This window comes from Macrobrachium nipponense, chromosome 2, assembly GCF_015104395.2.
Source record: "Macrobrachium nipponense isolate FS-2020 chromosome 2, ASM1510439v2, whole genome shotgun sequence".
NCBI classification, from domain to species: Eukaryota; Metazoa; Arthropoda; class Malacostraca; order Decapoda; family Palaemonidae; genus Macrobrachium; species Macrobrachium nipponense.
The window spans coordinates 110306730-110320328 of record NC_087201.1 but is presented as its reverse complement, the minus strand read 5'-3'; the positions used below and the strand labels follow the sequence as shown (position 1 = coordinate 110320328).

The 13599-nt window shown below is 38.4% G+C and overlaps 1 long non-coding RNA gene across 1 annotated transcript; it reads right to left on the bottom strand.

Moving 5' to 3' along the window:
* Positions 1-637: 637 nt before the first annotated feature.
* LOC135221496 (uncharacterized) lies at positions 638-4242 on the bottom strand. Its single transcript, XR_010315984.1, has 2 exons — positions 3868-4242; positions 638-1390 (listed from the first exon to the last, which is right to left on the bottom strand). It is a non-coding gene; the product is annotated as an uncharacterized LOC135221496 (long non-coding RNA).
* Between the last annotated feature and the right edge of the window lie 9357 nt (positions 4243-13599).

The following is a 13599-nucleotide window of genomic DNA, read 5'->3' as shown; positions in this document are numbered from 1 at the left end:
CCATGCTAAAAATATTCTTTAGAGCAAAGCGCCTACATTATCTTTTCATATACTAGCACTAGTCATGTTTTTTTATTAAGCTTCTGGGTCAAGCAAGCAGTTGAAACTTTACCTTTATAATACCTGGAGTCTTGCTACGGCAACGTACAATACGTTTTGACTTTACCACACTGCCGACTAGGATCCCTCCTTTTAAAAGTAGTGTAAACCATTCCAACAACTAACTGATAAACTAAAGCTTTAATATATTTCAACAGCTAATTGATCAACTTCAGCTTTAATAAACGTAAGTTTGCAGACTAAAAAAACTAGTACATATGAGCCATAGCCTGCCAGCCATAGCACGACTTGTGCCCTTGGAAAACAGCATTCATGATGAGTTTTACATATATACAGACCACCAGGACCAGAATGTTACCCAGGTTCTTAACTGTTCTTCTATTCCCAAGGCTAGCTATCTGACTTTTGGTTGTTTATTATATGCAGAGTAGGCAACATACGCCAGATAAGAAACATTTGGGACATTTAGCAAACCGAGGATAAAAAATTAAGTTTCAAGTGATAATTTACTATAGACATCAACAGCTATTGGTACTGGACAGTATCTAGAGGTAAACCTCTACGTGAAAAGTCAAAGGGTAATATGAACTTTATTAGATGAAATAATATGAACAAGCTATTATAAAATTATTACATGTATTTTCAGCCTCATTTAATAAATCTATATGCGCCCAATTACTTGTGAAGCCCATCAAGACAATAGGCCATTTCTTGCAATGTTTGCTGTAGCATAGCCTCATCGATGCTCGAGATCAGTCTTGTTCCATATCTTTGTTCGATACAAGAAGTCTTTAATGAGGTCTTTAACGTAACTCCACAACCCAAGGGGAGTGATATCTGGTGAACGAGGTGGCCAGGGAATTCTGTCATCCCTTCCAATCCACTCGTTAGGAACAAACGAACTTGAATTCCCCAATGTGGTGGTGCACCATCTCTACCGAATTTTATACCTTCCAATCCACCTGTTGGGAACCCACGAACTTGCATTCCACATGTGATGGTGCACCAACTCGCTGGGAAGGAGAAGTGGTGGTGCACCATCTCGCTGGGCAGGAGAAGGTGGTGGTGCATCATATTGCTGGGTGCATCATCTCACTGGGCAGGAGAAAGTGGTTGTGCACCATCTCGCTGGGCAGGAGAAACTAAGTTCTTCGAATGACACTGGAATGGGGCCAGGCTTCCAGAGAAAATCAGTTACTGAAGGGCCAACTCCACAAACGTAGTAGTCAGTAGCAGCCATGGACTGTACAGGGATAATGTGAAGTTGACTGCTGCCTGACTACTGACGACTTCCAGCAGTGGGTCATGCCTTCCACTTACTGTCCCACCTCTGCTTGGGGAAAAGAATAAGAATCAAATGCTGGGTAATTCTGAGCAGTCATTCCGTGGTAAAGTAGACTATGGCAGTTGAAGTTTTCCTATGTTATTTTACTTACTGAACAAGAATTTAAAGTAAATTTATTCGGAGACTAATTAAACCGTAATTTACCTTTGAAGACTACAAGACTGTACAAGGGGTTCAATGTACCGACGTACAGAGTTCAAAGGCAAATGACAGATCAGTTACAGGCGACTGGCAAAATATTATCTTAAACTCTTGTAAAGTAAAATAACATAGGAAAACGTCAACTGCCGCAGTCTGCTTCGACTTAAAAATCTTCGAAGTTTTGGTTAGAGGCCAATAAACTTAAATTGCCATATTTGAATTCTGGTAGACCTTAGCGAGATACGTAACCAGCAGGGAGTGTAAAACATAGGTTATGATACTAACCTAACCTAAAAGGACGTGTTACCTGACTGGGGTGTGGACCCCTTAAAGGAAGGCAAGCTTAAAAGTGTAACATAGTTAAGGGGAGTGTCTGGTGAGTGTGACCGAAACAATAGCTCTTCTTGGTCTCCTATAACATGGCGCATGCGATTTTGGCTATGTAACTTCTCCATTATCGGTTTATTGCTTTATTTCGGTTTTTATTTAGTGTTTCAAATGTCATTAGAGGAAATAACACAATAACACTGCAAAACCTTCCCCAAAGTGTTTTACCCCACCCATAACCCTGCTTTCCTATCTGTCCCCCTTACCGTAGGAGAGAGTTCTAAGGTAAATTACAAGTTAACGGCTGAAAAAATACTTTTAAGTACTTGTTCAGGAGATAAAATTCTATAGAAAAAAGTAAACGGACACAGTCTAGTTCGCCGCGTTATAAGGGCTTAAATCTACCGGGTAGGGTGCAGCAAAATTAATGTAGGGGGTTGCAGCTAGGGGCCAAAGGGAACACGTGCACAAAGCCCTAACCCATCCCCCCACCCATACGGAACGTTTGGTTATGGTCCTACAGTAACAGTTACTCCGGACTTTACCAACGGTTGCTATCGATGTTCAGACACCGCACTGAAAGAAAAATACAGGTTGTCAAGTTTCTAGACATGGATAAAATAATCTTGCTTTTCCCCCCTTTTGATATGCAGAATGCAGATGTTTAACCTCCACTGGTATAAATGCTTCTGCATGCACTGGTAAAATGCATCGGCATACATAATCCAAGTACATTCACACAATTTACATAAATCATCAAAGTACGCTCACTCAATATCCACACTATGAATATCAATATCCACACTACACATAATATACTGTACATAACTTATACAAATTAAACAGCATTGTAACAAGATACCTATAACTTCAATAGTCGTTTCCTACCAAGAATATAACCACAATGGTTAACCTGCCTCCCTTCTGCCAAAGCTATCCTGCAATTGTAAGTTTTTCGAAGATGCGTAAAGAGAGCGTAATGGGTAGTTAAATTATTTAAAGGCCACTTATGTAGCGAGATTGAACAAGCCCTTTTGGCATGCGGCTGACAGAGCCGTATGCCAAAAGGAGATCCTCCCCGGTTCAGGGGCTCCACCCCTGAAAGGGGGAGGATTTGCTTGCTCAATGTTTGGTTTATGTATATTGAAATTATTAAAACTAAAATAATGCTAGCTAACTTAGCTTTATGTAAAATTTTACAATTGCGCCACTACACTGAATTCTATGCTGTGCTCCAAAGTCTCAGTCTACTAAACACTAATATACTAAATTTACAGTAAATTTATGCAAATTTATACTTCTACATTTACAGCAAATTTAAGCTTATACTAAATTTACAAGTTTATTAAAACTTTTAAAAGTATCAAAACTTTAAAGTCAGATATCCAATCTTAAGTATCCAATCTTAAGTATCCAAGTTAAAAACCACAACTATAGCCACAATATTGATAGTTTATGTTATGCAAAGTCTCCCTCTGAAAATCTTATTTGAAAAGTTGAAGAGTAACTACCAAAATTAGAATTCACAGCCATCGACAGAACCCCGGTAGCCTAGTCTGCATGTTTTGAATATGGCCTAAATAATTAAGGAAACAGGAGTCCAGCAATGTGACAAGTAGTACGGAAGCTAATTAACCTATTCTAATTTGATGCTATGACTGCCAGTAACTAAGCCATTACGGAAAATAGAGAAAATATTTTAAATAAAAGAAACTGTGGGATTCTGTCTAGTACCAGTTCTTAAGGAATAAACTAAATTCCTGAAGTTCTGTAAATTTTATTTAAATTTAAGTTTACACTAACAAATTCTACTCTACGGTTAAAATAATAAAAAAAAAAAATTACCTACATGCGGAGCTCCTCCGTGAAAATACCCAACGCAAAAATGAAGAAACCAAATCCGAACCATATAAAAAACTACGTAGAAACCAAATCGAACGACGACGGACGTAACCGGTAGCCAACAATAGACACCACAAATCCAAGAAACCTACTTACATGGACCGACGATTTGTGGACTATGTAGAATCGGGAGTTGTCCATATAGTGGTTTCTCAAACACTCGTCGACAATGCATACAAAGCAGTCTCCTCAAACCTCGTCGACAAATCATACAAAGCAGTCTAAAACCATCGTCGACAACGTATGCAACGCAGTCTCCTCAAACCTCGTCGGCACTGTCCACAAACAGTCTTCAACCCTCGTCGTCGACATCGTCCACAGAGAAATATCAAACCCCCGTTGACGAACATTAAATAACACCCAGCAAACGTATAACTAGAAGTGACTCGCTAAGGAAAACCGCCATACCGAGAACGACGGCCAGGCAAGCGGCAGTACTCTTAGGATCTTCAAGTCATTGGTCGCGCGACAGCTAGATGGCAGCAACACACTGAGTACGAATTTAAATGCTAATATGAACAGAACATTACAAGAAAATGCTAAGACAAACAATCTCTTTAACTGATCCGATAAAAAAAAAATTAACATAACATTACAAAAAAATATTTAGACTAGTATTTTTAGCTGTTCAGATAAAAAAAAACACATTGTCATGATTATAAGAGGAAAGGTAGGCAGCATATATATGTAAGTTATGCGTACTCAACTAACAAAAATGAATAACCATTCATGTCGAAGGACCGAAACGGTGTTTAAGGGATGTCAAATAGCTTCATAAAACCCAGACCAAATCGATAAGCATGCAGATAGTTAAATATGCAACCAGTGCTGTTTTGCAAGCAAATTGTATTATATTGTAACTTTGCATATAGTATATATCGACGTGAATGGCTTATTCATTTTTGTTAGTTACGAACGCATAACTTACTTATGCTGTCTGCCTTTTCTCTTTGATATAATCATGACAATGTGCTTTTTTATCTGAACAGTTGTGCTTTTTTATCTGAACAGTTAAAAGTACTAGTCTAATTATATCCTTGTATTGTTATATTAATATTATATATGTGTGTATATATATATACACATATATATATATATATGTGTGTGTGTGTGTGTGTGTGTGTGTATAAATACACATATATATACTCACACACACACGTGTTGCGTTTGTGTATGTCGGCTGTGTGAAAACATGAAATGAGAACACACGTGCTACGGATCACATTTGGTGCAAATTTAATCAAACAGCTCCGCGTCTGCTTACGGAAATTGCGGTTCGAACAGGATTGATGCGATCGATTAAAAGAAAAAAATACGGAACTAAATGTCAATATCGTCATTTCAAAATCCGTGGGAGTGACTAATTCCAAACGGAAATAATTCTTTGGTTTAGGGAGGAGATGAAGTAATAGCTAAATGCAGCTTTATTTCACGTCCTGTTCGTAATCAATTTGCGTTGTTATGAAAGGTTGTAGGGAAATTGGTTCTTTATATATCGACGCGCTTATAAAATCACAGTGACACGTCTGACCTACATATGTATGCGGACGTACCACAAGGAAAAAGATGCTTAGTTATGAAAACGAAACCGATCGAGTTTTATACCAGTGTTTCATTTTCCCTGTGATAAATTTGCTTAAACATCAATGTATATTTAGTGCAGAGAGAGAGAGAGAGAGTCACCAACCTAAACTTACATCAGATCAACCTCCTTGACTGTTCAACAATACTTAGCAGCATAACCTCCTCAATTTTCTCTTACCTTTACATGTGCTTATCAGTCTACGCGCTGCAACTGCCATTTGAGCCAAAGGCTTAATCTCCTAAATTGGATCCCATTTAGTTATCGTTGCAGCAGCTGCAGAATAGAATAGAATATAGAATAATGGCCAAAGACGCACTGCAGGCATTAAGTAAAGTTCTTTGCAACGTGACCGTCCTTTTTTCTCCCCAGTTGCAACACCTTTCATTCCTTTCACTGTACCTCCGTTCATATTCTCTTTTTTTCCATATGAATGGCCTCATAAGTCATTCAGCGCTGAACCGGGATTTGACAGTAAAAAGGTCTGAAAGGTGTAACAGGAGGGAAACCTTGCAGTGTTGCAGCTGAGGCGAAGGGACGCTGCAAAGAACCTCAAGTAATGCTGTACGCCGTATGAGGTGCACTGACGGCACTAACCCTCTACGAGGGAGCAGCAGCTGTAGATCTTAATGTGTAATATGAATTTCGAGTTTTCTTGGAAGTACGAATTGTAAACAGGTGCTCAACATGAATCTATATCCTCACTCTAATTGTTATATACAAGTTCAAGAGAGGATTTCGATTCTGAAATAAGCTTTCCTGAAATTTATCGAAACTTACAATCTTTCAATAAAGTTTTAAGATACTGTTGACATCCTAAATTTCGTGAAGAGATATTCTTTAGAATGCAGTTTTAGATTATCCTTACCCTCAGGACAAGTATTTGGAAAACCCTTGCATAAAAAACATTTCAAAATAATTTTATAATCCAAACTTATCCCAAAACATTTTAAGTGATTCAGTGTAGCTTCTGAGAAAAAGAAAATTGTTTTTTTTAAATGTGATGGTGTAACTGATTAGATGCGTTGCATGAATATACAAGTTATTTTGAGCGAAACCCTTTAAGTTATTGCAAATAAAGTCCATTTTTTTTTTAATTAGGTGTCTTGTGGTTTAGGACTGACTTATCTATGTTGGTGTTATGTGAATATAAATTATACTCGACAGTTCAAGGTAACGTTGCCTTGTTGTTCAAGGGAGATTAATTCATGTAGATTTCACGAGTATTGGAAAATAAGTATAACCCTCTGGGAGTAAAACAAATCCATTGATTGCAAGAGACCCTCTCCCTCTAGCTAGGTGAAAAAGCTTACATTCTGCATAACATTATATAACCATGTCAGTAGACTTCTCTATCTTCAGCTTTTCCCATCTTTATATGGGGACTCTGTTATTCGTCTGCTCCATCTTCTGCGATTATGCACCATTACCTCACTCGCGTTCCTCTCCCGCATGTCTCTGTTCACTGTCTCTCCATCTCATCCCTGGTCTATCTCTCCGTGTTCCGTGTACTTCCATGTTCATGGTTCTTTTACATACAGAATCCTCTTCTCCTCTCATAACACGCCCTAACCATTGCAATCGTCTCCGTTGCAGCTTCTTTGATACTTCTGTAACTTTCGTCGTCCCTCTTGTGAAGTCATTCCGTACCTGTCTCTGCTTGTCACTCCGCACATCCAACATAACATTCTCATTTCTGCCACTTCCAACCTTCTCTCTTGGGCCTTTTTCATGGGCCATGTTTCACAACTATACATCAACGCATGTCCGTAGACACGTATAAAAAATATTGCCAAAATATGGAAGTCTGAAACCCTTTTGTTACGGATAAACCGCCTATTCCAGCTAGATAATTTGGCTTAGCCCCGTGCGTAGCATTTGCAAACAAACTCGACTGAAGAACGCCACCTCGCCGATGGCACGGCAAACAGCGAGGCTCAAATTGGACTACTGCTTCTTCTTCTTCTTCTTCTTCAGTCTGACAGTTGTTGAACTGGGGCGTGTAGATGACGTTCCCGATAGAAAGGAAAACAACGCGGAGAGAATTTGCACCTAACGTTGCTAAAAGCTTGCTAATCACGTGTTCAAATACACGTGTTTTCATGAGCAGAGGAAGATAATCCGTATAAACAGGAGCGAGTGCGATTCTGATCCATCGCTTAACACTGCTGTTGAAACATGGGTTCTTGGAAAGACCGAGAAGTGTTGGTGACATACATTGCTCCAGTGTAAATATTATGAAAAAGCGGGTATTTAAAGTGCACAAATATGGGAAACTTTTTCAAAGGGCCACAGAAACATGCAACTTTGAGAGAGAGAGAGAGGAGAGAGAGAGAAGAATGAGAAACGAGAGAGAGAGAGAGAGAGAGAATAAATAATATTATTCATCTGGTTTAAAAGTGATTTTGTCAGATGAACTCGGTATCCTATTGTTCATAACAATACATTTGAATATTTGAAATATTTATCCATCTATTTACAAATGTCTGTCCCTCTATCTGTATGTCTCAATTCACAGTATACATGTGCGTGCGTGTGTGCATGTGTGTGTGTGTGTGGATGGGTGGGCGTACGGTGATAGTCGGGAGAAGTCCCTTAACGATACTTTTCTTGTATAATAATATAAAAAAAATCTATTCAACAAAATTTTGCTAATAGTTTATGAAAACTTAGAAAATTCGATTATTACACAAGGTAACTTAAAATATTAAATGGTGATATAAAAAGACGTGGTCATTGGTGAAAAATGTAAAGAAAACTGCAACCGAATTGTCTATTTGAAAGGAGGTGACCTCCCAAAGTCTTGTACCTGCAAAAGGCAACTGGCAACTGAAGGAGAGAGGCAGGCAATGCTTCATGGTATTATTACTATTATTAGTCTTAATATTACTCAGAACAAGCTTTCCCAGTACAGAATAACCATAAATAAACTTGAAGAAAATAACGAACAAATGGAGGGAAATCAACAATACAAACTATTATTCTCCTACAAATTCATCAAAAGGAGTCAGAGAAGCTTTGTTAGAGTCACCCTCTAGCTACAGATGATCGAAAAAGCCGCTAATTCTGGAAAACATTTAATTGACATCCCGTCCTAATTGCAACTGGGCAAAACTGACGAACCCTAATTATGAAAGACGTCTGACAGGGCTGTCAACAAGAAGGTCTCCGCCAATGGATGAGAACCTTTACTCTGGGAAAATTTATATTTGGTCAATATTACAATGCATCAAGCTCGCTGACTCTGTGGATGGCTATTGTTTCATTTTTTATGTATGCAGTTTATTTCTTCTTCTTTTTTGCCGCAGTTCGTGATCATTCATGGCATAAAATCAACATCACGCTGAGACCTATAGCATTAACAATTTGAAGATAGGGAATCTGAGTAATAGATGTATTGTTGATTGATCTAATACAACATTTGATAAAAAAAAAATGTGAACACAAGAAGTCTAATTTGAGGATCATTGATTGAGAGATTGTTTGGCTCTTCTTTTGGTATCACCTTTCAGTACCAACAACAAAAAGACCTTGCAACTTGTTTCCATATGTTTGTTACCGTCAGTAACTGTGCTTCATCATTTTTCGATTTTTTAAATCAAATGCTTTGGTTGATTCTCCTTTCGTGGTACGCAGTCATATGATCCGAGCATATATACTTTATACACAAAAATCCAGAGGAAATTGTTGTCGTCCTTTTTTCCGCTTATTGCCATTAGAGTTATACACTCCGTGAACGGGATAACTTCAAATTACACGTCAGTCCACCGAGAAATAATTCCATCTCAATGAGATGTCACACACTCATAAAATATGGATACTGACATCGCGACGCATCGCTGAAGGTGTTACCTACATTAGTGATGTCAAGAGAAAAACGACTTTCTATACACCTATCCGAAAGGACCTTTATCCTTAACCACTCCTGGGACAGCCTATAAGAGCGGATGATAATTACCGCTTTGGTGATATTGAAAACGCACAGTGGAATATGCGTATACCGGGTTGATAATATTCACGCTGCCCGTAAGTAAATTATGAAGAAAGAGAAAGACGACCATTCAAAAGGGAAATAGTTTATTAAAAGACCTTTTCTACGATCGGAAGGAGACAATACTTGACGCACGGACCTACCTTGTGACCAAAGGATTATTATTCAAAGGGAATTCTACCAAAAGAAAGAAAAATATAGTTGGGCTCCTTGCCACTTTAAGGGAAACCACACGGAGAGAGAGAGAGAGAGAGAGAGAGAGAGAGAGAGGAGAGAGAGAGAGATCCGCGACCAGTGACAGCCGACCAGGGAGGTCTACGACGTAACACTCATAATCTAATCGTCTTGACTGGTCTCAGCCCTGAAACAATTGTGGCGGATACACTTTGCCACCCGACGCACTCAGGTGGATGAGGTATCACGCAAGGAGGATGGAAGGGGAGAGAATAACGGGGGATGAAAAGGTGTGAGGCGAAATGCAACACTAAGGAGGAGGAGTAGGAGGAGGAGAACGACGAACTGACTGAGGCGTTGTGTCAGGAACGCCAACCGACGGAGGAAATTATGAGGTAAGTGAAGAGAAACAGAATGAAAGAGAAAATGTGACAGAAAACAAGAAATATACACAAAGAGGACGGCCAAGAGAAAGAGCGTAAACAGATAAAAAAAAAACTAAACATTGGTCACAAGATCACCAGGGGATGAGTTAAGAATAAAAGAATTAAATTAAAAATTAAGACACACACATATGAACATATGCCAAATACAAATTAACGGGAAAATAAACAAAAGGACAAGTATTGGCCAATAAATTAAACCATAAATTCTGACATTCAGTTTTCGTATACAAGTGAAATAACACTGTCAATCCATAATTCTGGGCCATTACTGAATGGACACCCTGAATTCTGACACTCGATTCGGAGACAAGTTAAGACAAACTCACAAGTTTTCACACTCCAATTTCAGACAAAACTGAATTGAAATCATAAATGTAGGCGATGTTCAGACTCTCGAATTCAAGGCACAAGTGAATTGAAACCAAAGGTCAAACTCCTTCTACTTGGGCTCGATTGAACGAAAGCCCTGGGTTCTGCCAAATGATTTCTGACAAGATAAAATTAAAATCAGAGGGGCTGGCACCTTTATGTCTGTAAATTTAACCCAAAAGTTCTGACAAAACTTTCTAGACAAGAATTAATCAAAACAAGCTCAATTATACATTACCTGAACTAGATCAGAATTAAAACCATACGTCTTAGCATTTGACATTTAGATGAAAATGCAAGTAATTGATTTTTAGAAAAAAACTGAACTGAAGCCACAAGTTCTGATATTAACTTTACCAGGACTAGATTGAACTTAAGTCATAGGTGCTGTCTGTCGATTTTTAGACCGCCCTGACTTGGAACCAAGGCTTTGACGCTTCATAAACGATAGAGTCTGAAAAGCAGTTGTTTTTATTTAATCAGAACCTAAGGGTCAGACAAAATTTGCAGACGAGATAGGATAAATGCAGTGGGTTACGCAGTTGATTTTTTAGAATCGACTGAATTAAAACACTAATTTTGCAATGCATCCACTTCAAAAATACAAAACCCTATAGTCTTTCCTCTATGCCTCGAACACCATAAAGTTAGCTGAAAAATAAAAGTTTTTCGAACTGAAAATTCTGTAAATAACAATTTTTTTAAAATCTTTATGAAAGTATAAAATAGATTTGAGCCGAGATATTTCAGCTCACGCCAGTGGACCACATATCTGAGTTACAGTCCGTGAGATACAAAAAGATGCTCTTGGAACAGGAATATCGAAAAAAAAAAATTCTGCTCACGTTCTGATCTATCTTCGTGAAGGCTTTCGTAGTTATGAATAACAAACATTCCAGGTGGTTATATGAAATGAAAACAATTGTTCAAATACTCAAATATAATTTCAAGCATGTCCACCTATCAATAACTAGTTTTAATCATACAAGGTATTTTTTAAACTCCTCAAATAACCTGACCTTTGTGCTTCTGATTTTCTGAGAAAAATTGAAAAAAGAAATCAACATGACCCACAAAATGGCTGGTAATTGATTATCGTATTAGCAAATGCCAGTTAGGGATGACGCTGATCACCGGAAACACCTGCAATATGCCCTCTGTGTGATGTCAGTCCCACTAAAATATAAAAAAAGCTAAGAAAATATAAGTCGCATATACCAACCATATCGGAAAATCTCTTCTTCTTTTTTAAGCGTGACGATAGCCAAAGCCATTGTGTTTAAAAGGAGAGGAGAGCACAATCTGCTCGTGTTATCAAGAGAGAGGCGGGACGAGAGACGAGATAAGATGATAAGGCATCATCATGGATGGGGAGAACGATTGCCAACATCGATTCTAAAGAAGATAAGAATGCAGCCTCCTTCATTCCTTCGTTCCTTCCTCCCTCCTGACGAGACACAATTTTCATCTCTCCCTGAAATGCATTTTTTTCTTTCTCCCGTGGAAGTATCGTCGTAGTCGAGAAAGTTGTCGGCCTCTTGCTTTGTATTATCGATCGCGAGTTTCCTCCAAGTCTCTGATCATGTGTATGCGAAGTCATTACCTTCAAGCATACACTAAACTAAAGCAAGTAAAAATTGCGCAGAAGTTTTCTCGGCGCAATCAAGTTTTCTGTACAGCGTATAATGCTGTATGAAACTCTCAGCAACGGCTCATGAACATCCCAGCCGCGGCCCGGTGGTGGCCTGTGATGTTGACACCTGTAGCGGTGCCAGACCCACGATCATGGCTAACTTTAACATTAAATAAAATAAAAACTACTGAGGCTACAATTTGATATGTTTGAGGATTGGAGAGTGGATGATCAACATGCCAATTTGCAGCCCTCTAGCCTTAGTAGTTTTTAAGATCTGAAGGCGGACAGATAAAGTGCGGACGGAGAGACAAATACCCATCTCAATAGTTTTCTTTTACAGAAAACTAACAAGGATATCTGTGATGATCACCTCCCCTATGTCACGAAAGAACATCATAAAGTTAAGTGAAAAATAAAAGCGCTTTTCAAGCTAAAAATTTTATAAATATAAACTTTGTAATAATCTTTATGAAAGCATAAAATCGAGTTTTTGTCAAAAGGGGAGCGAATGACTCTTAGATTTGAGCAGAGATATTTCTACGAAGGTAGAAATTCATTTATTGATGGTGAAAACTGAAAACCACAAACAGCATGTCCCATCCCATACATGGTGTTTCAGGAAATACACTCATGTCTATTTTTGTAGAACTTTTAACATTGACAACTCCGACAGTTTCACATTTCTTGTTATCATATCTTCTCCCAAGAGACTAGTGCGAGAATGAGGGCTTCAGGAATTGGAATATAAATTGTAGGCCAAAGGGCAAGCGCTGGGATCTATGAGGTCATTCAGCGCTGAAAGGGTAACTGAGAGTAAAGAAGGTTTGAAAGGTCTAACAGGAGGAAGACCTCGTAGCTGCACTATGAAACAATTGTCAGGAGAGTGTAAAGTGCGATGGAAGAAAGATGGCATGAACACAGGTGTAGCAACAGGAATGAAAGGGTTACAGCTAGAGGCTGAAGGGATGCTGCAAAGAACCCCAAGTAATGCTTACAGTGAACCACGTGAGGTGCATTGATGGCACTGGCTTTAGAGGCAATCTAAAAGTCTAAATTTCACCTATTAGTTTACTTGAGTCGAATTTTCCTTCTAGACTGTCTTTCTCATACTTTGTTTTCTTTCCAGTATGTTATGCTTCTTCTCCCTGGGTTCCCTCAATGACCATTGATTCAAAATTACGTTTATTAAAAAATTGACGTATCATTTCATTGACAAGTTATTCTGTGACATTTTATTAGTATAGTGAAGAACTACGAAAGGTAAGTAATGTTATGAATATAGTATATACCGACTTACATCAGATACCCTTTATCAACCAACCTGCCCTCACAAAAATCTTTCTCGGCAATCCCACAACTTTTTCCGCATGATTTTCTCCCAAAAGTCAATCCACTTCTTTCTCATATAAAAAAATGTTCCTAACTATTAAACTTTCCTCTTCAAATGATCTGCGGCGCAATCACTTCATTACTTCCTCCCCAAAGATGACATTTTTGCAAATCAGACCATTGCGTTCGCGCAGGAATTGTGTTTAGCCAAGATACAGTTCTTGCTTTCATTCAAATACTTTCTTATTGCTTCAACGCTTTCTCGCTAAAGTAATGACTTACAAATTGGTGTCTTAT